The 26,615-nt window shown below is 34.5% G+C and overlaps 1 protein-coding gene across 38 annotated transcripts in view; it reads right to left on the bottom strand.

Moving 5' to 3' along the window:
• Nucleotides 1-26,615, bottom strand: part of MGAT4C (MGAT4 family member C) — a 325,269-nt gene that overhangs the window by 128,420 nt on the left and 170,234 nt on the right. For 2 of the 38 annotated variants that reach the window (XM_072923177.1, XM_072923174.1), the window contains exon 1: nucleotides 2,515-20,037. The exons of the other annotated variants lie outside the window; for them this stretch is intronic. The gene's annotated coding sequence lies outside the window, so the exon portion shown is untranslated. Of the gene's footprint in view, nucleotides 1-2,514; nucleotides 20,038-26,615 lie in introns of those variants that run through there. 38 annotated transcript variants of the gene reach the window in all.

Below are 26,615 nucleotides of genomic sequence, written 5' to 3' on the forward strand. Positions count from 1 at the left end.
TTGCAAAAAAAACCCCAAAAACTCCTTTCCTTTTGTCAATTTTTCTCAAAATTACCTGACAAGAGAAGAGAGTATCTTGTGTAGGAGGAATGACTCAAATTTTAATTCTAAGGGCTATTACCTGATGTCATTGTCAAAATGTTCGAGTTGACTCATTCACAGAGAATCAGATAAACAAAATGGCCTATGCATACAATCAAGCAACCTCATTCTAATTCTTCTTTTAATACAGCAGGCCATTGATGTAATATGGCCTTAAGGGAGTAAACCCAAGTAGAAGACTAGAGGGACTCTCTTCCAAAGCAATGCTCATTCTGCTAGGCAGTCCTTGGGCTAGCATTATCACAATTATCTTTATTATTTTAAGGAAAAAAATCACAACACTTTTTTATAAAAAAAAAATGTTTTCTACATTTTTTCTGATAAATTTAGTTTCTGATTGAAAAGAAGAAAGAAACCTCTTTTTTTTTTTTCCATAAAATGGTGTACCAGAAGTTATTTTTCTTCCTTTTGAAAGGTTAAGCTAAAGAAGAAAGTCTCATTTCCTATAAGAAGCTGATTGCTATCGGTTTGGATTATCATATCATTAAGTTTCCTTGGCTTGCTTAGTTCCATGATTACTATCTAATAAAACAATGTGCATTGGTACATAAAAGGACACACTTATTAAAAACAGTCTTTGAATGCTTTGGATAGTGAGCTTTGTGAGCATGTAACAAATCAGTCTTACATCAATGTTATATGCATCACACTTTACTGATACTTTGTTTATATTTTAATTTTGCTAAACCCTGTAGGAACAGAAACATTGGGAGATCTGACATGAAGCTTAGTGATGCATTGATAAATGATATGGACCTATGGGCAGGTATGTAACTGAGGGACAGGTGAAAACACTTTTTATTTAAATTAAAAAAGTATTAAAAGCAGAGTTGCAAGACTAGCATAAGAGAAATTCAAGTTTAATAATGACCTAAGCAAGGGTAGAGTAGTAAAATGTTAAATACTCCTCTCCCTTATAGGCCATGGTCATCTCACCTAGAAAATTTGCTAGTAAAAAGACAAGAAAGAATAATAAAGGTTTCACCTTAACAAAATTATTTTCTTCTAATGCCATCCATATTATAGATATGCCATTTAATAAAAGCCTGGGATTGTTTATCACATTATTATCCAGAGCTGAATTAACAATGGCAAGTACCAGGAACAGCACAGACAGGCCTGAACTAGTAAAGAGCATAAAAGTGTAATACAGCTGAGAAGCCCTACTGTCTTGAGTGGTGTTTGAGATGAAAATAACTATTATTCTTCTGACAGTGACTAGAGCAGAGATAGTCATGGCTAAATTAAATGACAATATATCTCAATTTTGCAAGCAGTTGTAATACTCACGACATATGTCATTATTTTAAACTTTGTATTGTAGAATCATGGATTGTATAATCAAGGATCATAATCATGGATTACTGAAATAAAGATAGTTCTTAAGTGACCTAGTGAATTCTAATCACTATAAAGTAACTGTCATCAAGCTTTTAAATTAACTGGAACCTGCTATTTATTATTTCCTATTAGGTACACTATTTGACTAGTTAAACTGGTTATTGGATTCTTCATACAGTAGCCCCTGAACTCCTTCAGTCAATTAAATTCTTTATTGAATCTGATTTGTCAATGTCAGTGTCACTTCTAATCTCTTAAATCCACATTGGTTCAGAAGCTTTAAAATGTACTTATTCTGTTACAAAACTAGGAAGTTACACAGACAGAATCCTTCCCCTCTCCCTCCTCTCTGTACAAGCCACAAACCTGCCACCAGTGCAAAAGATATAAGCACTTGTATATATACCCTTATGTAGCTACAGAATGAGATGTTTTTTAAGATGATCTACAGAGCATAAACAGGAAAAACATATAAACAAAAAACTCTATTGAGCGTTTTTCTACCAGCATGACTTTGACTCAGTTTCTTATCACTTTAGATTACAGAAATTAGCAGAACAAAGTAACTATAACTAATTCCAGAACTGGAAACTTTTAAATCTTTGTAATATTCTTCACAGATTTTGATTGATATCTGCAAAAGTATTCCAGAGCATTTTTAAACCTGTTACAACATTAAATTCCCTCTTCCTAAATCTCCCCGGTTCTCTGTTCATCAGCAAAAGCTATATTTCAAAGGAAAAACACAGGTGTTGAAAGAAAATAAAGGAAAAATACAAGTATTAAATGACAGATCTGCACAATGTTCTTGTCAGCATAATAACTCTTTAGTTCACCTGAAGAGCAGCACAAACATGCAAGCTATTTATATTGCAAAGTAGAGTTTGCCAGACACAGACTTCTTTTTCCTTTAAAACCATTCCCTTTCTAAAGGATCTCCTTTTTGCCAGTAAAAAAATCTGCTTTTTACGTATTATAGGCATATAAGCCTCTGAACTACGAAAGCAATTCCCCTCCCAGGTTAGGCGCATCACCTTTATTCTGAAAGAGAAGGCAAGACCAGACTCTTACCAGACACAGGGAAAACAATTGCTTCGGCTGGATGCAGCAGCGCCGTGTGCGAGCAGGCAGCCGGAGCGATCCCTGGGCCTCACACAAAAGCGAGATAATTGGCTTTCACGGAGGAGCTGTAAACATCCATCGCGGCGGGGCTGGGCGGCGGCGGCGCTGCCCCGGCCGGGCTGGGCGCTCCCCGGCGGGATGATGTCAGGCACAGCCCCGGGCGGGCGCTCATTGGCTTCCCTCACCTGGACCGGCCCTTAACCCTAAACTGCCCACTGAAAGGTGTCTCTCTAATCATTGCATACATACACACAGGTGGGGGCTTTCTGGTTTTCCTGTTTCTTTCTCTTTTTTTTTTTCCACCTTTAATTTATTCTCTTTCTCTTTTATTTTACCTTTTCTTGTTTTTTTCCTTTTAAATTTTTTTCTCTTGAAGGAAATGAGATTGTAGAAGAAGCTCCTGCTTTGGGGACCAGGTGCTTGTTTTGGCTTAGCTATTGAATGTAGCAATTAAATAAATTCTAAAAACTAATTTGCCTAAATTATTAAACAAGACCCTCAGGTAACTGCATTTTCATCATCTGTTTGCTAAATGACAGTAATCTTCAAAATATTGTACAGAGGAGGTATTAAAGGAAAGGTTAATGCATGCAGCACCTGGAGAACTCATATTTTTAATGATTTTGCATTGCATCCTCTTAAGGCATGAGATTAATAAAGGCACATGCTGGAAAAAGGGTGTAAACTCAAGAATATTTCACTATTGCAATGTTAGGTTGATTCTTGTGTCTTTTTAGGTATTTAAAACTAACAGAAAAAGTATAGGGATGCACAAATGTACATGCAGAGTTATCCCTTGAATGCTAAGTAGCAGCCCAGATATTCTGTAGTAAATGAGGCGTGAAACACATTGCCAAATGTATGATGTCCTAAATATAGTGGCACTGAGTATTTAGCTATGTTACAGGCAATATCATAAATCATGAGAACTTTAAAATTAGTCCAAATCAGTGCTTAAATAATTGCTTTATCCATAAATGAATATTTCTATTTCTCACCTTTAAGTGGCCAAAGTATCCTTTTACTCTATAGAAAAATGAAAAAAAAAAACAAAACCCTGATCTATCACATGTTGTATTTGTATCTTTTGTTCTATGTCAAATTTTTTTAAACTTTGGGAACTAATACTTTCCTGAAATTGATAGGAACCAGATCCCAAATGTATTTAGAATAAATAATATAACACATGAGACTATTTATGGTCTGCTATCCCTCAAAAAAAAAAAAAAAACTATTGTTGCTCAGTTTGTTCTCTGGGGGACAAAACAAGACCAAAGAACTAACTACACCAAGTCAAAAAAAAATCCCAGGAGAAATGAAATATAATCAAACACAATTTAACTTAATCTAAAAGATATGTAAGGTAAGATTTCGAGAATAAATTTGATAAAGAGCTCTGTCATTTTTTTGTGGTTCTTTCACAAAGTTTTAGAGACTCAGGAGGTTAAATTCTGGGGACTTAATAACACCAATTTTGTGTGGGGATCTAGAGGTTAACCTATTAGTCAAAACATTCTTTAGTCCAAAATGAAAGCCTTTGTTCACTTATTTCTGCTCAGAAAACATGGCAGTTCAGATGGAAATATCTATAAAAAAGATTCATTGCTATGCAAAGTGACAAAGCTGAATTTCAGCTCAGAAAAGACTAATTTGGACAATGGGAATGTCAGCTTTGCTTTTGTATGATTAATGATAAAGGTAAGATGTAGTATCATGAGTCATAAGGAAAAGAACTATTGATGAGATAAAGTATGCTTAAATGTATAATTTGCAAAAGTTATATTCTCCTGAATATTTAATGCTACATATAGTCTAGACCAAACTGACACATTGTTGCCAAAATTTTATTACAATGGTTGATTCAGCATGAAAAATACCTGGATTTCCCATACCTAGTTAATCTTAAAATGATGAATCAAAGTTCTATGTATTTTTTATACTTGTGTAGAGTTCACTTTATACCTTTAAAGAGTGTACCACTCAGATTACCTGCTAGACCATCTTTAATGGGAGAGTGCCATACTTTTACAAAGTTCTCAGTGTTCATGTAGTTTGTTATTCTCCAGTGATAATAGAGAACCTATGCTTTATGAGCTAAGCAGTAACTTTGATCATTTACTTAGAAAGTGTAGTATCAATGCTAATTTGGAATATTAGTGCAGAATACTTTTTAGTAGATGACCTGTAAAATTTGACATTATCTTTACAAAAAAAAAGTCATTTTTTCTACAGTAATATATGATTAATGAATGTCTTGAAATTGAACTACTTATGAATTTGTTAATAAATTATCAATTTTTCCATGCTCCTTGCTTCAAAAATTATCTATTACCCATATTTTTAAAACCATGGAAGAATTTGGAGATCCAGGCTAAACAAAATTAACAGTTGTAGATAGCAGAGCAGTTCCATGATCCTAATCAAGTCACACAGCATTTAGCACTCTTCCATATGCTGTCACACATGGGTTATAACCATTTCAAAATAGAAATAATGAAAAGATTTTATACCATTTAAATTACACCCTTCAAATATGCAATAATAACAAGTCTCTTCAGGAAAAAAAAAAAAGCTGTAAGGCCATTTCTTTAAAAGAAAAATCTCTCCAATGAAATTAACATAGGTTACAAGAGCTCAAAGCAGACTATGTGTGAAATCCGGAAATCCGAAAAAGGAACACAGAAATCATACACTCCTATCACTGTGCCATGAGTTCCATATCTGAAAAGATTGGCTTGTCAACTCTCCCACCAGGCACAGACAATAAACGTGCTGTTGGCAGTGTTATTTCCTGGCATTTTGTAGTTTCAGGTTCAAATCACATGGAAAAAGAAAGAAGAAAAGAACAGGAAATGAAAGAGAAGTGACTCACGATTTTCAATTATCTGTTTTTCTTTCTATAAACTAATATTAATCGATCTATGAATAATGTTGAAGAACCTAACTAGAGGGGATATTTTAGTCCTCGAGCAAAGTGAAACTTGGGTTTATTAGTATATATTTCCCATGAGCTGAAATCATTATTGCATTTAATTGCTTGACAATTATTTCTGTCACATCAGTTTAATGGTTAAACCAATTATTTATATTACAAAACATAGTTCTGCACCAAGCTCTAATTGAAAAACACAAGCAATTCTTCACTGTTGCTTAACCTATACATTATTAATATTGGAAGGGCTAGGTTTAAAGATTTTTTTGGAAATTAGAACTCAGTCAGGTGATGCGTTTTTAGAGATTGATTGTGTAAGCTCAAAATTACAGCTCTCATAATCCTGTACATGAGATGAATGCCAAGTCAAGTAGACCTGATGGCTATTATAAACATTTTTTTTTATCTCCTGCATTCAGGCAACACAAGCTACCAGCTCTTAGGAGATTTTTATCCACAAGATGGCAGCTCTGTTTGCATGGTCATTCTTTTTAGCAATGTTCAACTTGAAAATCATGGTAATTTTTTTAAAAATTTTTTAGCAGAGATGACTTTCTATCTCTTTAGGAATTTTTTTTAAAATCCCCAAACAAGCACAATACATATGCATTAACCCAAATATTGAGGTAAAATTTGCTAAGTTAAGAATGAGAACATTTAACAGTGAAATCTTTAGTTTTAGAGTTTTGAAAGAATCTCCATTAAGATCCATATGTTTTTCATGCTTTAATTTCTAGGCCATCAAACCCAGCATAACCTTTAAGAGATTCAATTTAAAGAGTATAAAAGGCTTTACTGATAGAAAAGGAAATACTTATTTACTTAAAGAAAACATAGGTCAATAGGTTTCCTCTCTAAGTAATTATCTATTTTACCCTGCTTTATACCTAAACTCATCAAGAATGCTCATTTATGTTACTAAAATCTAATAGATGTCTTTATTTCTAAGTTAAAAAATGCTGAGATATTTATGTATGGATACACCACAGACATTTAATAACAATGTGTGCCTTGTGAAATTGATAAAGTACAGAAAAACAAGGTAAATAACAATGTCTAGCTCTTTTCAAGGGGTTCACTCACAGCTGAAATGATTATCAAGAATAGTTGTGAAAGCATTTTCTTCATCAATGAAACCCAGTAAATTAAAATGAAGCTTTACTGAAGCAATGCATAATTTAACAAGGAAACAGTTTGCCCATGGGATAGCCATTTCAAAAGAAATTATTTGGCCTAGCTACCTGTCTCTATGCAGTCTTTGATGGCACTTCTCGAGTGGAATCACTGATCCCTCAGAGAGGAGGAAGGAATTCTGAGTTTCCTAAAATTTATCATTGACTAAGATCCTTTGCACATATAATTACAAATTAGTGCACAGAAGCTTACAGAGTTGTAGTAAAAGCAGAATTGATTGATGTAACTTCCATCTTAATGAAAAAGAGATGAACTCTTAAGTAGTGTGGGGCAGCAGTACATGTGTGAATGGCTGTGATGGATCAGCTAATGGGCAGTAACTTGTTAACAAGGCAGCAAGGCCAAGATTCATGGCTTAGAGGCACCATACCCACTCCCTCTGCATTTTACACAATGGAAAAAACACAACTCTCAGATGTGAAATTCCAGAGGACAAGATCATGTTTGGCAACATAGCTCACATCAACATTGACTAGGTTGAGGTGAACAGCAGAAGATAAGTAGATAAAAAGGGTCTAAAGAGAAAAGGTGATCTGATAGAAGGATTAAGGCCACTGGAGATAGTTTAGACTTCTATGAAGGTAAGGCAAGCTGTCCAGTGCACGACATGAGCCTGAACTCAGTTGTGTCAGAGCAGATGATTCAGTACAAATTACAATCCCAGAGTGAGTGGTGAATACAGCCAACTGTAACAGCACACTACTAGTCAGAGTATTGTCGCAGCAGAAATGCTGGTCTTTCATCAGAGAATGTCAAAATACATTTGTGTCACAAAGTTACATCTTCACTCCATAAACTAAACTGTGAAAAGTGTCAGGAAAAAAGACTTTCAACTTTTCTGTGTGTGTGTACATGGAGGTGATGTTCTACGTCAGCATAAGTCAGCTGTTATTTTGGATCTACTGTGTGAGGGTCTATTTTAATACACTTTAAAAAAAAAACAAAACTAAGCAATTTTATATGGATTAGAATGACATAATAAAGCTACCTGGGCCAAGAATTCGCAGCATTCTCAATAAGAAAACATGAATGTGAAGATTGAATTTTTACACTGAATAGAAAATTTTCAGGAAAAAACTGCTGAAATGTGGAAATATTTTCTACTTCCCTGATGATCTCATCACTACAATACTTCAGCTGTCACAAGATGGTCACAAGCATCTTCTTGTTAAATGGCTACAATTTTTCTCTAACTGGAACTTTCAGAGAAACATTTTGCAAATATGATTCCAGAGGGGGATGGTATTCATACAAAAACTCTGAACAATTTTTGGATCTCAGAACTATTGAATCTCTGGGAAAAAAATTCTACAACAATACTGATAAGAGCATAGTTGCACAAATTTTCTACATAAGATAATTTTGAAAACCACCCATTTAGCACCTAGTTTCCATAATTGCTTTGGAGATCTTGTAAATATTAGTCTATTATATTTTGATAATTAAGTACTTCATTATTGATTCCTAGATAAGGTATTTAAGGTTACAAAGTTAAAATACTATTTGGTAAGGGCAAACACGAGATAAGAAACTCATAATGACTTCATACACAGGAATAGAACCTGAGTTATAAAATACAAACTTCACAGATATTTTTTAATTTAGATTTCCGATTTGATAACATTATCTGTGAATGTAACCCCAAAAGCACAGCTGGAAGCTGTGATTGTTGTGCAATATAGTTTACCCAAATTAAGGGTCACAGGGGTAAAAGAATGAGTAGAACTTATTGAAAATCATGGCTTGAATACTAATGTTCACTTCAACCTCTTGACCTGTAAGATAGTTGACTATTTTTGAGCAGAATTTTCAGACACTACTGTAGCGAGGGGAACTCTGTTTAAATCTGCAGACAAAGGCAACTTTTTGTAGATCCAGGTCTGAAATGCTGGTATTTGAGAACACCTCTCATGATCACTGCAAAATATGATACAGTCATCCACCACTTGAAGTTTTCCAGTGCTGGGCATTCCAAATACCAATTTGCAAGGGCTACTAATGGTACTGGATATTAATGACAGCCTATAAAATACATAAATTATGTCATAAATGCATCATATGACATAACAATGTAAAAAAAGCTGTACAACCCTTCCTCCATCACATTGAGATTCAACTTGTTGCTGAGTTTCATCCTCACATGACAACTTTTTCAGCTGTTCAGTTGAAAGCTTATCAAAGAGGAAATTATTCAGAATAAATATGTCAGTGTTTGGTGTTTTACCAGGAAATTTTGAGCCAGTATGAAATGAAGAGCTTGTTTCTGCAGCTAGCATGACAGCGTACAAAACCATGTCACACTAAAAACACAGAGGTGAGTGATTGAGGTACAGTGTTGGGCTGACTGACCAAACAACCCTTCTGATGTGTTAAATGTTAAGATAAATTTGAATTGACAAATAACTACATTTTTGTTATTTATATGCAAAAAAGGTTATTTCCAAAAGCATGTATAGCAATATCTAATACAGTCATTACATTATTAAAATAAGCATACTCAAAATACAGGAAAAAAAATTTTTTAAGCAAGGTGTTCATCTTCAGTGTTGATTGTAAGGGAATACTAAATATAAGATGAAGACCTTGAGGACATTGACATATGAAGTGATTTAGTCCTGAAGACTATCTTCATCCTGACATTGGTTTGAGAAACAGAAGTGATAAAGACAGCTTGCTCTCAGAGGTCTCTGCTGGTGACTGGAGAGATGCATTTAAAAATTATAGTGAATTGCTGTTATATTCATATTAATATACAAAATTATATATGGTGTTTAAAGCATGTCATAAGATGCATTTAGGCACATTTTAAAGTAGAGTTTCGGAAGGTAGTAAAAGAAAATAAGAAAAAAAATTATTAACACAAGTATTCAATACTGCTCAGTAAAACTAATTCCAGGGTACAGTAGTAATGATAGAAGAAAAATAATTTGAACTAAATTATGGTAGACTTAGATTGCATATAAGGAAGAATTCTTTACTGTGATTGTGGTGAGACAGTGAAGCACATTGCCCTGAGATGCTGTGGATGCCCAGTCATTGCAAGTATTCAAAGTCAGCTTGGATAGTTTGATTAATGTGACCAAAGTTGTTCCTTCCCATGGCTAGGTGATCTTTGAAATCCCTTCCAATCCCAAACATTCTACAATTCTATGACTTTTTGACAAAATCATAATTACCTGTCATCACAGATAATGTTTTGAATGTTACAACACTGAGATGCAATTTGAATTATTATTCAGTAAAGCACACATACAGTTTCCTGTAGATTGAAAAGCATATACAAGATACAATACTAACCACTGCTTTATTAAGTGCAGTCTATTAAAGTGATAACATCTTAGGTTTTAGAACAGTTTTAGTAATTAAAGCTGGTCAAACCATTCTGCACAAAATAGTTGAATTTGGCGGGGGATGTTCAATTAGCCTGCTAGATTAAATCTTTCTTGGTTTATATCTGTCTGCATGATTTAAAATGGTAAATATCTCCTATATATGGGATTCAGTTTTAAATTAACACTCACAATTTCAGGTATCTACATGTGGGTTAGGTATCTTATCTCACTTTATAACTATGCAGAGCTAATCAATACAAACATTGGAGCCTAGAAATAAGTTCATTTTGCTTTAAACTAGGTATCTTTGGGAAACTATAGTTGTATAGTTATAAATACAAGAGTTGTTCTAAATTATGTTTAATATTTTTTGAGACGGCCAAGGGTATCTGAAAAAGAGAGGCCAGTGTAGCTGAACTCTCCTTTCTGAGAAGTGAAGGGTAAACACTGGAGACAGGATACCTGCACTCTCCTCATCCAAGGTATTCAGGCTAAACAGCAATTTACAAAAACCCAGACACCAGCTTTGCAAAGAATGTATGTTTTACTTGTTTTCCCTTTTGGTGTGTACTTAAAAAACTAAACTCTGAGGTAAAATGTTCCCAGTTATTGTAATTCTGTGGTGTGTGAGCATAAATTGCATATGGATCTTGCACTTGTAGATGAAGCACAGGAAGAACGGTAATCAATATTATGTTTTATTGTCTCAATACTATGTAAAATACACCAAGAAAGGATAACCAAAAGTATATGGCTATTTTCATCATCAGGACTGTGAGAGTACAAGTGCTCTCTGAGGTGGGACTTCTCTATAGTGTGTTTGCTCTTCAGTTGTGAGGCTGAGATTTTAATAGATTTAATTTAGTGAAACAAGTTTTTGGTTTTTTTTTTCTGAATTAGACATTAGGATGTCTAGAGCAGAGTGTTTGTTGATTCATTCTGCATAAATGAATCAACATAATGACATCATAATAATGTCAATTTCTTTCAATAATTTTGTCTCAAAAGAAAATTCTGAGGAATACAAACATGAAAACGAAGGAGTTGCATCCTATACGAGTTTTTCTCTCTCGTTGGTTATTTCTGAAAGTCACATCAAGGCATTATATGTGTACACTAGCACCTGTTAGTACAATATCTCACTGCATTTGCATATTTGTAACACTTTCTTTGGTTATATTGTGTTTCTCTTGCTTGTAATTAATTTCAGGATGTAGATTTTTTTTTTGTTTGTTTGTGTCTAGTGAATTGATCCTGTCTGGATGCCAGGCACCCAACAAGGCCATTCTATTACTCCCCTCCACAAACTGACAGGGGAGAAAAAATATAACAAATTGCTCATGGGTCAAGGTAAGGACAGAGAGAGATCACTCACTAATTGCTGTCGCGAGCAAAACAGACTCAGCTCAGGGATATTAAATGAATTTATCACTAACAAAATCAGAACAGGGTAATGAGAAGTAAAATAAATCTTAAAAACACCTTCCCCTGACCTGCTCCTCATTCTTGGGCTCTACCTCCTCTCCCAGCAGCATGGGGAGATGTGGAATGGGGGTTTTGGTTAATTCATCACAGGTTGTTTTTGCCGCTGCTCAGGCAGAGGAGACCTTCCCCTGCTTTAGCGTGGGATTTCTCCTGTGGGAGACATGGACTTCCCCAGTGTAAGCTCATCCCAAGGGAAACAGATCTTCACAAACTGCTGCAATGTGTTCATAACCCATGGGGTCACAAGTCCTACCAGGAAACCTGCTCCAGTGCAGCCTCCTCCCTCCACAGGTCTGCCACTGGTGTCCCTGACAGAAGCCTGTTCCAGCCTGGGTTTCAGAGCCTCCATTCATGCATTCAGCTGCTCTGGCGTGGGTGTCCTCCATGGGCTGCAGGTGGATCTCTGCCCCTACATGGACCTCCATGGGCTGCAGGAGCACAGCTGCTTCACCATGGCAGCATGGACCACAGGGGAATATCAGCTCTGACACCTGGAGCATCTTCTCCCCCTTCTTCTTCACTGACCTTGATGTCTGCAGAGCTGGTCCTTTCACATGTTCTCACCCCGCTTTTCTCTGGCCACAATTACATCTGAGTAATAACTTGTGGTTTTTATTTGCCTTCCTAAATATGTCATCACATTCCCATCATTGTTGATTGTCCTAGCCTTGGCCAGCAGCAGGTCCATCTTGGAGCCACTGAGGCTCTGCATGACATGGAGGAAGCTTCTGGCAACTTCTTACAGAAGCCATCCCTGCACCTCCCCTCCACTGCTACCCAAACCTGGGCATGCAAAGCCAATAAACTCTGTAAAGTATATCTTTCTTAGATATAAACTTTTTTTTCAGTCCTCTATATTGCTGGGTTAGTGAATCTTCTGCTTTTTGAGGACATGATAACTATGTCACAATGACAAGTTTTCTTCCTATTTAAAGTACATGACTGAGGAGTTGTTTGAAATGATGTCAAAAAAGACCACTGTTCGATTGTACTGATTTCATGGGGAGAGGCTTACCCCCCTCACCACTGCTAAACCAAAACATACACTCGTGTTTTCCACATTAGTCTTGTTGTAATCTAAAAAATTTCCAAAATTTATTATAAAGTATACCTTATGATATAACCTTGCTTTCGATTCAGTTAATAATTAGTCTCTTTTTTGATTTTTTTGCCTTATTTAAGTTAAAAAATTATATAAATATTATCTATTCTGAGTTTTCTTATTGAAGTTAATGACTCATATATTCCACTTCATCTGCTTTGAATCTGCTTAATAAAGTTTGAATCCTATTTTATATTTTCTTTTCTGAAATTAATAATCTGTATGACCTTTGCAACCTTTCTTTGACTTAATATTAATCTTCATACCTATTTTTGCTTTCTGTGTCTTGAATTGATGAACCCAGTTTGATTTCCTTAAATAAAATTAAGTTTCCTTTAATCAGTTTATCTTAATTTTTGTTTAGATGAGAGAATCTTTTATTAAATTTTTCTTGCCATCATTTCTTCATTTCCATGAAAGGTCTAAAACAGTAACATATCAAGAAATATTATTTTAAACAATTAATCTATTGCTTTAGTACAGATTATCTTTCACCTCTGTGTCCTCTTCCCATCCTATATGTGTTTTTGTTAGTTTTTACCAAGTTTATGTTTTATTTGTATTTTGTTCATTTTATTTCTCTTTTGTCTCAGTAAGGTGCACTCCGAGCCTCTAGCTACACAGCTTTCCTCCCACATGCTCTCTCTGCACAATCAAATTTGCGGTGTGGCTGTAATTCATCCCTGTGGCAAAAAGCAGGAACAAAGTCTGTGAATTGTCTAAGTCCAACAGCAGCCTTTAAATATACTGTACATTATCTCTGTGCATACAAATGAGACTTGTGATTAGAGTTTCCCCTGTCAATTTGTTTGCTACTGTTAGATACGCACAGCCCAAAATAAGCCCCTTGGGGAAAAAAAAAAATAAAAAAAGCAATCCTATCATCAAAACCATGACTTTTATGAACTTTCAAAGTTGATATAAATGATATCTCTTATAAAAAAATAAAGTTAATTTTCACATTACTTATCAGTATTCTTATTGACAAGATTGATCTTTGAGGATTTTTTTCCCTTTATGTATTCAATTGGCTTGAAATCATTAACATTAAATGAACTCGATAACTGAAATAAAATGTCCTTTGTGGATTCACCAAAAATTGAAGGTAAGTTCTAAGTCTGTTTTGTGAGCTGTTTGAAATATTTACTTACTTCAGAATTCGGAACTCCAAGATGTCGTTTCAGAGCTTTGATCAACTTCCATGCTTAAGATCTTTTTATCAATCATTATTTCTGTTGCCCTGTGATCCCTAAGCTGTGATTAAAGTTTGCATTTTTAAAATCATATTTTACATAAAAATCATTTTAAGACTACATTACCTAGATGGTTCCTGAATAGCTAAAAATCAGATAATCACAGACTAAAGGGATCTCAAATGAGTAAGCTTGGAAAGGACCACAGTGGGTCATCTAGTCCAAACTCAAAACTAGAAAGTACTACATGAGAATCATGGAATCATATAATATCCTGATCAATAATGTCCAACTCCTGGCCATGTATGGAGCAGCCATAAGAATCACACCATACGCCTGAGAGAATTCTCCAGATGCTCAAACTCTCTCAGGGCTGGTGCTGTGACCACTTCCCTGGGGACCCTGTTCCCATGCCCATACACCGTCTGGGGTAAGAACCTTTTTCTAATATCCAACCTAAACCTCCCCAACACAACTTCAGGCCATTCCCTCAGGTCCTGTCACTGAGCACAACAGAGAAGACATCAGTCCCTATCCCTCTTCTCCTCACAAGTAAGTTTAGACTGTTATGAAGTCTTCCCTCAGACTCCTCCAGGCTGAACAGACCAAGTGACCTCAGACACTCCTCATGTGGCTTTCCTTTTAGACCCTTCACCATCTTCATAGCTCTTTAGAAGTCCTCTAGTGCCTTAACATCTTCTTTGCCCTGAGGTACCCAAAACTGCACACAGGACTCAAGGTGAAGCTTCACCAGTGCGCAGCAGAGTAAGATGCTGGTGAAAAATAGTTAGAAAGAAGGTCTACCAAATGAAGGCCTGCTCCTAAATCTATAAAACTAGTATAAAATACACCAGTATACTAGTATAAAAATTCTCAACCTTTTTATTTATATTTTTCTCAATGTGGTAGGTAACACATAATCAATAACAAAATGTTAGTTATCGCCTTCAGGTTAGGTGAGGCTGAATCCCCAGCAGATTTAAACTGAAAAACAGCAGCTTTTATTTGTTTAAATTCAGTTATGTCTTTGTAGATTTAATGGGGCTGTGTCAAAATATCATTTGGAACTTCCACTGTGTACTAAAACATCTCTTATGAGTAAAATGTCTCTGTAAGTTAATTTGGGGTCATTTAGAAGAAATTTAAAGGAAGATATTTCTAAATTTTTAATCACTAAAAATACATTAATGAAATGATCCTGTTAATTAAGAAAAGCTCTTTGGGATGTTATCAGGGAGGAATGGTAACCACTTTTAATTATAACACCCATCTAGTCTGAATAATTTAACCACAGAGTATTTTGCGTTAAAATGAGTCATTGCTGCTGCCTATGATCCTTCATCCTCTCAAGCAGCTCTTTTAAACCCCTCACCCTCATTCTCTTTCTGATGGATTATTCACCACCTTGAAGCACTAGTTAGAAACACTCATAAAGAGGCAATGATTGTGCTTCATAAGCTTAAAAATATGGGAGTCCTACTTGGTATTATTTTCCACTTTGAGACACTGTTTTGTGCTTGGAACTAGCCATGCTTTGTATTTAAAGAACTGTTCATCAAGATTATTGTGTTGAAGGATGATACTTTTTGTGCACAGTAACTTTTCATGATGAATAATTTGTTTCAGCTGCCTTCAAGAACCCTGCTCACAGACATGCAGAAGAACAGCAATTCACTGTGATGGTCAGGACTGAGCACTGCTGATACCAAGAGAGGAAACGTTCCAGTTCTGAGTATCCTTTAAAATGAAAAATATCTTCCTTGCAGTCCCCTGCTGGTTACGCAGAATGACTGTTTACTCAAAGATGACTGCATGTAAATGAGGAGAGATATTATAGCTTCTCTCAGTAAAGAGATGAAAATGCCATCATTTTTTAATAAATAATGTGAAATATTTAAATTCAGATTGCTTTTTGGTGTTTGTTTTTTTTTTTTTTTAATTCCTTTAGCCAAATTTCTGCAGCTTCTGTCTCATTCGGAATGAAAATAATCTGCATGATTATTCATTATTCATCTTATTATTTAGAACATTCATTCTCTTCAAAAAGTCTCTTAGAATATATATATATATATATATATATATATCTTATTTTCCACTAAATATAATTTCCTAGAGTATGTCTTTTAGATAGACAGTACTGAGAGGAAACATGCATTTTCCATTGTAAAACTAGATTTTAGACATAGTTAGAACATATTTCTTACAGGTATGTCAAGTCCTCCTTGACTTGTTATCCTCCTTGAAGCTGCAGGGATGGCAAATGTTGAAAACTTACAATGAACTTTCTTTACACAAACAAAACCCAAGAAAATGTTTTTTCTAAAAAAAGAGGTCATTTCTACTTACACAGTTAAAAGAAAAATAAAAATTTCCATCTGGGTGTTTTTTTCTCAGATGGAAAAGAGCAAAATGCATTCTAGAAAAGTCATTGCAAGAGACTACCTAAAAATAATAATAATAATATGTGTAGAAACTGTCATATGTATATATGATGTAAAATACATTAATAGAGGTTTACATTGCTTTCATTGTTTTTCACAAAGAGTGCTGTTCAATGTTATTTGACCTTAATTAGTGTAATTGATAGTAGTTTTAGAGCTGCATGCCATTTTAATCATGTAGTTACAGCTTTCATGACAGAAGAAAAATGAAATAGCAGCTGGGAGTTATCTATTAATAGTGAAAGAGCAGAAAGGTAAAAGGAAAGACTTCTTTTCTAGGACTCCAGGGCTTTTATGGTGTTAGTAACGAATGACTAATGTATTTTAAGAGGAGAACACTGATCTCCAAGGATTTAATGAAGAGCAGTAGGAGGTAGGATCACTATGAGTTAGAAATTTTATATCATTAGGAAATGACATGGCTACAAGAGTATTCAGATAGACCAGTAAAAATGTCAAAGCTTGTGAATATAAACTGTGTATATACATGCATGTATGAATAGGATTACCTGGGCCTGTGTATTTGGGGTTCAGACTGTGTCAGAGAGAGTGCTTAAAAGTTTCTTGGGAAAGCATGCAGTGCTACATCTGCTTAGATGATAGAGGTTAAAGAGAGAACAAGAGGAGAATCAAAATTTTTTTTGGGATGTGATTATTTGGAATGGATTTGAAATAAGACAAGGGTATAATGAAAATAAAGACAATAAATGAGAGCTTCTAAGTTGGGAGAAAAATATTTTAAATGACTAGGTGCATTCATTAGCTTCAAATGGCATAGTTTTTCTTGAAGGTTTCCCCTATCACTATTAATGACACTCAGTTTCTGAAGCTGGGAGGCTTTACAAGGAAAGAAAATATGTTCTATTCTCTCTTTCTCACAGATACAGTAAAAAAAAGCTGCATAAAACAAAATAAAACTCTACCAGTGGTACTTTGTGCATATTATACTGGAATAATCGAGCATGTCAAGCTAACTGCTAATTATATCTAAATCTGTATTCCACTAAATTTCTCTCTGACACTACAGTTTGGCACAGTACTATTTTAAAAGTTACAGTGCATGATAGATTCATTCACATAGGCTTACTATATTTTTAATCTAACAATTATTTTTATTTCATTAAAATAAAAAGAAAAACATGAACACAGAGTTAATCAAAAAATATGGCAAAAAGTGGCTGAATGGAAAATGAGAGATTCTGGGGATATATATTAGTTTTTAACTGTATATGTAACCAGCAAAGAATTTAGTCGACTTAAGGAAGACCAGCTTGCTCATGAAAATAAATAACATCGCTCTTATAACTTCTGCAGAATCATACCTTTTTTGAAGACCATGCAAAACCTCTGAAGTGAGGTACTAAGTTATTAATAAAATATTTTTTAAGTTTCTGTCTTTCTGGCATTTACATACAAACACATTTAAGAGTATGCAACTGTCTTACAGACATACAACTCAGATTGTAAGAAAGAAAAATATTTCTAAAGATTTGTAAAACAAATTCTCATCCAGCTTTTTTATTAGTCTTACAGAATGATTGTCTTATTTTCTTTTTTCCTTGTGTTTTTGCTGTCCTGTATTCTTAAACAACAAAATGAATTTTGGAAATAGGGATTTTAAAACTTTAATTACCTAGGAAAAGTGAAAAACATTCACCCTGTTGTTAAATCTGTTGCTGTTCCAGCTAAGAGTATATTGTGGCTACATGATGGACGAAGCTAATTTTTTTAGATCAATCAGTACAAAAAAGACACATTTTCTTTTTCTGTGTATTTTTTTATGACATACTGTAATATTGGTGTTAATACTTAAGGGTCAATTAGATCCAGGAAAACAATGAAGTAAAGGTTAGACACAGGATTCTACCTTTGATACGAAAAAATATGCACAAAAATTGTTTTTGTTATATATAAAATTGGTGCAGTATTTGATGACTTTTCAAAAAATTTTAACTATCCATATTCAGTCTTGCACTACCTAATTACTAAACGTGCAAACATTATTTGCTTTCTGTGTCTTCTTCTCCTCTGCATTAACTCAAGAGTTCTTTAGAAGTAGCCACACACTTCAGAAAGTTAAATCTTTCAACAAAAGACCAATGTACAAGAGAATCAGAGGAGATATTTGAAATCAGGTCACAACTCTGATGAGGCACAGCACCTTGATTTCATTATGGTTTTCCCTTCACAAATATAGAAATAATGAAAAACAATTCGCATTTTTGATTCCTTCTTTGCCTTATACACTGCTCACTCAGTCCAAGTACAAATACAATTTCAGAGATTTACTTAAAATTTATTTTCTGAGTTTCTTGTAGATATTCAATTCAATTTATTAATCAGTGAAAAGCCCAGCATTCACTCTCTGAAAAAAATGGAAATCTCCTTTTTTTTGGTTCAAAGCCTCATTTTGGTCTAGATGATTTCATTTACTGTGGGAATTGTGGCAACATCAGGATCATCCTCCAATCGATAAAACCAAAACCACCACAAATCCTCAAGCATTTTTATCTATATAACACCTAACCATCATCTGTAAATATTTCTCTGAATGAGACAGTGTGAGTTTCCTCATGGATAGATATACTTTTAAGTTCTTGACTACTTTGTGTAGTTCAATCATAAATTGAACTATGCAACAAAATCTGCTTAGCACGAACAGGTTTGTAAACTCACCCACAAACTCCCTAAATTACTCTACTTTCTTCTTCTGGTTAAGGATGGAATTACCTTGTAGGGACTTGCAAAAATGATTGTGTAGGGTATTTGCTATCTTTTTCTGGAATAATCGTGAAGCACTTCAGACATGTAAATCCTGGACTTAAGCTCCTTTGGGTTTTCAGGACAACTAAAGATTAGAAACACAAGATTTTTAGCTTGTGAGTATAAAATAGGTTGATTCATATTTCATGTTTCATATATGAGACCTTTTATTACTATAGTGGTATTCTTTTTACAGCACTCCATTCCATTGAAAGCTGGAGGTGTCTGAGACTGACTTACGATCTTACAGAGCAACATGATCAGAATTTTTACATGTAATTGAGAAATGGAAAGGTATGTAAAGAATTGGATTTTTGTTTGTTTGTTTGTTTTTTAATTGGATGACTATAGCAAACATGGAATATATTTTCTCTGAAAGGTCACATGAAGTAGTTGTTTGCACAATACATAAAGTGGCTGTTGCTGAAAATATATTTCAGTCTTTCCTGAGTGTAATATATGAGGATAAAGACTCTCAAATATATAATACTGCATTTTTAACTCAGCCTTCTTAAGCAGTAATTACATCAGAAGATTGGGATGAACAAGAAGCAGAGTATGCAAATAATCCATTTCTAAGATAAATATTTAATAAAACTTGCCTTAAAAAAAAAAAAAGTTAAAAGATACCCTTTGACATAGATTAAAATCAAAGTTTTCAATTTTCAATCTTCAATTTCAATTTACTGAACAAACTTTCTGTGTTTGGACATCTTTCTTTCTTTTTTTTTTCTTTCTGCCTGACTCCATTTTTGTCAAATGTTAAGTGATTTGTAAAACCTCCTCATATTTACACAGCATCCAATAAAGAAATTACATTTTTTCAATCTTACATGTAAAAAACAGCTAACTTTATATCTTAGGTTGCAAATGCAAAATGTAGCTGGGGGTGTGTATTCTATTGCCGTCTCTTAGAGGTGGGGCGGTTATCTGCTGTTAATTGGACACCTGTTAAAACCAGGTGGGGCAGTTTTCTCTATCTCTTCCATGACCTATCCTCCCTCTGGGATATATTTTCTGTTAATAGGCCATTGGGCTGACAAAATTATATCATCCCACTTGAGATGTTCCCCCCAGGGGGAGGAGCCAAACAGTCCTACCTGAATATAATCTGAGTTTTGTAATACCACAGGCAGCTTTTCCCACTGGATTCCCAGACGAGCAGCTGTCTTCTCCACTGGATTCCCAGAGGAAGGCCAGGCCCATCTACACCACCACTGGACCTTCAAAGGATAGCTTCACCTTCTCCCGGATCACTGCTACAACAGAACCCCGTCACTCCAGGAGGACTGCAGCTACCATTTAATGGGACTGCTACCAACACCCTGACCCACAGGGTGTCAGGTCTATTCTTAGTCTGTCAGTATTTTTTTTGTATTACTGCATTTTTATTTTTCCTAATAAAGAACTGTTGTTCCTGCTCCCATATCTTTACCTGAGAGCCCCTTAATTTAAAAATTATAATAATTCAGAGGGAAGGAGTTTAAATTTTCTGTTTCAAGAAAGGATCCTGCCTTCCTTAGGAGACAGCTGTCTTTGCAAACAAAACTTTACTATACATACCATCATTGACTGTATTATTGAGGATAGGAACTGCTTCACACTAGGAATCTAAATATGATTATAATATTTGGCCAATTAGTTTCCTCTAATAAAGGAAAAATGGAAGCAGAAAATTTCAGTCTGCAGGTGATATTTTCTGATACAAGTTATAACACTGGTAAACTGGAAATTAAGAGTTGCTGATGCTTGGTCAAGTGTAAAAGTATTTTCTTCAAAAATAAAAATTCGCCGCCAATTATTTTGTATGGTATACACAATATTAGCCATCTGAATAATACATTTTCCCAGAAACAGAGATTTGCATCCACTCAATGATTCAACATGTTTAAAAGTCCTCTAATTATCTCCTTTAACTGAACAATTGATAGAAGGAGTTATAGAAACTCAGTGCTGTTGAAAAGCTCTTCACCCTGGTTGTTATATAAAGATTCTACATTTGGAACTGGACATGTTAAGAGATGTAGTTAGCAGCATAGACCAAAATGTGTATTTTTTACATATTTTATATGTATTTTATATATATACATATAAAATTACATATATATCTTCATTGCCTCTTTTTCTGTCAGCATTTTGCTTTCTCTACAGGCTCTTCCATATGTAATCAAATGAACAAACTTTTGCAAGACTGAATATAGCATGTTCACAAATTTCTTTTATTCATTACATTTTTAACATCTACAATTGAAATGAAGAATTGAGTGAAAAATGTTTGTTTTGGTTTTTTGGGGTTTTTTTTGTAGACAACATACTGGGTATGTTTCATTATTTCATGGTATTCTAATTCCTATTTTTTAATTATTTCTGAACAGCAAGTTGTCACATATTGATGTAAAGACCTGACTGGTTTAAATTTTCTAAGAGAACATTTATAATATTTAAAAATAAAATATGTAGCTAAACTCTAATTAAAAGAACAAGAGGCAAATGGACATAAACATAGGAGATGTTTCAGATGGAAAACCCATTTGTTTTACTGTGAGGGTGACTGAACACTGGCACACACTGCCCAGAGCACTTGTGGAGTCTTTATCCTCAGAGATCTTCACAAGCCATCTGGACACGGTCCTGAACAAGTGACCTTATGTGGCCCTGCTTGAGCAGCAGGGTGGGACCAGGTGGCCTCCAGAGGTCCCTTCCCATCTCAAGGATTCTGCATGGTTCAGCGAAATCAGTGCACAGTTACAATTTCTGCTTAACAAACATTTGAGCCATTTGCCTGCTTAGAGTAAGGGACTGTATCTTTCTATTGTCAGCTCAGTCACTGCACAGTTAAGCTTTTTTACACTTCTGTGTATATACCATCTGGAGTGGTGACTCTGCTTTTGAAGTTGTTGGTTTACTCCAAAAATGCAGTGTCTGTCAAGTCACTCTCTGAGGATTCTTCTTGTGAAATATTAAACAAGCCAGGTCCAAACTGCTGCATTGTGGTGGTAAGAAGTGATCCACTTCTCAGCATTGTCTGCATTTTGTGTAGCTGTTTCTTTTAACCCTTTCATTTAGCAAACCAGTCTTCCCTTCTTAAAGAACATGTTTTTTTTGCACAACATCAAGATTCCATTTTGATATTTCTGATTTCCTCACATTTTAATAATAAATCATTAAACGTTCCTCTCTTTATTCTCCAGTAAGCATATTTCTGGATGAAAGGTCATAGGGCACACCTAATGAAAAATACATGGTATGTTTGTGTACATTGGCAAGAGCATTTTTCCTGGTGACCAGAGTATAGCAATACTAGGTTTTGTGTTTGTAACAGCTTTGTTGTGAAGTACTTCATAGGAATGAGCATCAGACAAGGTACCTCCTTGATTTCAGAAACTTATAATGACTACTGTTAAAAACTATTGTGGGGAGCAATTTATTACCTAGTAAGTATTATAATCAGAGTTCTTTGAAAGATGAAAAGTATCTTTACCCCCTTTTCTATGAAAAAAGTCCAGCTGGTTTTACAAGAGGAATATGTTTTAGGCATGGATTTTTTCTGAGTTTGGGCAGGGGAGTTTCCCCTTCTTTAATTTCTTTTTTGTTTTTTTCTCTTCTATGCACTTCTAGTTTCTCTCAGGAATTGGAGTCTGCTCAATCCAGATTATCAGTTTAAACTAAATTGCCACATAAATCTTCTAAAACCTCTTCTGCTTCTTTTCACATCACTATAATGACAGCTAGTCATCACTCTAAGGAACCTACATATTCTTCATGCTCTAGATCTTCCTGTCTAAATATGTTAGGGATAGATGGATGCTTTTCCCTAACTTTTCTTCAGTTTGAACCTGCTTGTCCTCCCTCATGGAACTGAAAAGCTGGCATCATTTTTTAGATCCTCCATGCTTTCTTTTTGGCTGTATGTTAGTGGAGAGTGAATTAAGTGCTCTATTGAATTAATGAAACAGATTTTACTTTTGGTTCCAAGCAGGCAGAAGAACATCACAAAGCCATTGCATTCCCTAATAAATTGAAGAAAGAAGATAGGCAAATGGTATCTTCTAAGCAAAAGAACTTGGAAAAACCTATATATTTCTAGACTTTATAAAAAAGAAAAAAAAACGTACAAAAAATAGTTTCCTCTTATTAAGTACGCTGTTTACTACATAAATAAATAAACCATAAAGAAGCACACATTTCACTTGTTTGAAGTTCAGAAATATCAAAGACTCTTGCACAGTATTATTTCAGTAGTCTTTGACAGAAGCATTATAATATGACCCTCGGCTACATGATTGCAGTCTTAGTATAGCTTTGACATCTTCAGCTCCAATGTCTTAGTTGTTGCCTTCTCAGATGAAGCTTTTCATTCAGTTTAGTTTCTGAACTTGCCTCTGTCCTAGTAACTGCTGCATACTTGCCTATGCCCCATCATGTAGGCTGATTGTATAAATTAACCTCATTATCCCTGTTGAGAAAACTCTCCTAAATTTCAAAAACTTATGTTCACTTTCTTCTCTTAATTTAGAGATGTAGTAAAAGTGGGCTTCTCTTAAAAAAGCAACCAAACAACATGAAAAAAGAGGACAAATGTTTCTATAGACACAGCTGAAGCAACTGATGGATTACCTAGAAATTCTATATTAAATGCAAAAACCTATATTAATTCTATATGCATTATATATTAATCTATATTAATTCTGTATGCACCATTAAATCTCAAAGTCAACCAGTTAAAAGGTTAAGAGTTTCTCACATTAACAACAATTCATGAAAACAGTATAGAATATATTTAATAGAAAATGGAATTAAGAAAATGAAGGACGCAGAATAGAATCTCCAACAGAGAATATATGGAACTTGTGGCATAATAAGGTAAAGAAATCAAATAAAAAAATAACTATATGACAAAGCAATTATACTGCTTTGAAACAATAAAATAAAATTTTTAAAATGTTCTAAACTGTTGAAGTTAAAAAAAAGAAAAAAATATCAACTAAAATCAAATTAGTATTACCCACAGACCCTGCAAGTAGTTTCTTTTCATTCTGTAGCAATGAGAATATGTGACCACATATGCATCATTCTAATGGACTCTTCTGAAACATTTTATTTTAAAAAATGGCTTCAGGATACAAAGGTAATTATCCTAACAGCTGAAAATTTTAGTTTTCAGTGTTGATCATAAACTTTAGAAAATGTATCAATCTCAAAGATGAAACCTTCTTTTGTGTTTTCTGCTTTATATAAAAAAACCATACAATTTAAATGCACTCCTAGTTTACATATAACTATGCTTATATATTAGTTTTAATATTGTGACACTGTGACTGCTTTTATAATAGAAAACATATGTCTGATATTTCTCCAGTAGGCAGTAGAATTGCAATATATGATGCCCCAATTTGCTTAAGTCTCAAAGTATATTTAGATTAAGTAATTAAAGCTAACACTTGACTATTGATAAGGTTTTCATGAAGTCAGGTCATTTTGCTAAGAAATGTTTGACGTATGCTGTATGTTAAAGTGGCAACATTAATGGTACTATAATGCAAACAGAAATCAAACAGCACTGAATAAATACAATAAAGATTTTGTGACCCCCACAATTGTTTGTTGTATCACAGATGCCATAAATAGGTTCTTAATCTATATGTAAATTAGATTATTCCATATTAGGAAACTGCATTGAACAACTGCTGGAGTGTCTTTAAAACAGCATTTGGGTGCCTGTAAAAAAAGATGGTTTTTTTACATGAGCTATGAACCACAAGACAAAACTTTCTCATTCTCTTTAGTTTGGTTTAAATTTTCTCATGGCATTCATATTGGGATATAACTATAGAATTTAAGTCCTCTGAATGTTCTTTATGAACCAGTACTTGTCTCTCTATTTCAAGATTCACAGATCTGAAATTTCTGATGTCATGCCTAAGCATCTACCTTCAGAAACACATGAACTCTTCTGCAATATCAGTGACGCTACTGCTTACTTCACTTGTATTTCAGAAATTGTTTTTATAGTGATTAACAGACTTTTACACCTGTAGAAGCACACAACAAGGAACAAATTGTAATCCATCCTGTGAAGCAAACTGTCCCTCACTACTGCATGCATTTCCTCCAGCTTGCTTTTCAGCCTAGACTCATCAGTAATGACTAGGCCAATCTCTTTAACTTTCCTCACATATTATATAAGTATCACCTTCTAGCTTCCTGCCTCAAAGGTGACAAAAGGAAGTAAAATCTTTAACTGTTCACCAGTCCTCCTGTGGTTTTCCACTGCATATCTGAATCATCTAGCTATGTGCAGCTGCTGAAAAATACAAGCTGCATTGCATTAGTAGTACTACAAAGTTCACCTCTTGATTCTTTGTTTTTCAGCATATTAAAGAGGATAAATTTTGTCAGTTACAATTGACCAGATGTAATCTAATCCTCCCCTCTCTGAGTGGTGATTTCAGGTAGACTTCTCCCCTAGACAGGCATTTCTGCAATTTACAGATAAATCTGGTATACTGAGCTTCTGAAAATTGAGTACTTACCTCCTGCTATGGGAGCCTCTTTGGGCATGCTAACATCTATGGGTCACATGCAAACAAATGTGTTTGCTCTTAAACTATTTGGACAATACTCTCATACAGGTCATCCTGTCAGTGTTAGGCTGGAGATCCAGGGTAGTAGGAGATCCAGGGTAGTATTTTTAAAGAACAAAATATTTATATATCAGTTGCATTCAGTCATTCACAGAGAAATGTTAACAGAAAAGAACTATGTTAGAACTGTACACTAAATACAGTAGATTGCAAGAAAAAAAAAGGTTCAGCAGTGGTTTTTTTCAAATTTTCAAAGGTAAACAGGGCTGGATTTTTAAGCACAGTTGGTTAAACATTGTGCATGGACAGACAATTAACTTATATTACAGAGTAGGTTAACTATTGAGTACTTAAAAACAGAGTGACAAACCACAAATACTCCTGAAGCAAACCCTTCTATGCCTAATAGAGGACTGAAAACAAGCAAACAAACAAACCAAAAAACCCCAAAAAACCAATAATAAAAAAATTACTCTTAAGGTCTGGTATGACTGCAACATGAATTCTAATTTGAGATCTAATTATCCTATTTGCATGCATGCATTTGCAAGAAAGCATCAGAGGAAACAGGCGTACCACTCTGAGCTATAATTTAATTTGCCAGTTTTTTCTAATCACATCTTTCTTGGTAGGTAAAAAATTTCATTGAGAACCTGCTCATGTACCAACCTTAACTGCTTGTTAGTCAGCATTGACAGTATGGCTGCACAAAGGCAGCCTTAAGATGACCTGTATTACTTCTGCAATATCATCAACATGCCATATACCAGAAACTCTTCTATAGCTATATATTTTAGACAGTAATATTTCAAAAGACAAGAAAACAGAAAAACAACAAAAGATTAAATTAGAACTGATTACTTAACTCCACAAGTAAATATTTTGCCAAGATTTCTATTCAAACACTATGAAGTTTTCCATAGATAGATTAAAGCTTTATTTTAACTTCTGACAGAACAAGTAATCAAGACATCCTCATGCACCTATGTAGATAACCACTAGCCTTGGATTACACCTGTGGCCA

This window comes from Taeniopygia guttata, chromosome 1A (assembly GCF_048771995.1).
Source record: "Taeniopygia guttata chromosome 1A, bTaeGut7.mat, whole genome shotgun sequence".
Taxonomy (NCBI): domain Eukaryota; kingdom Metazoa; phylum Chordata; class Aves; order Passeriformes; family Estrildidae; genus Taeniopygia; species Taeniopygia guttata.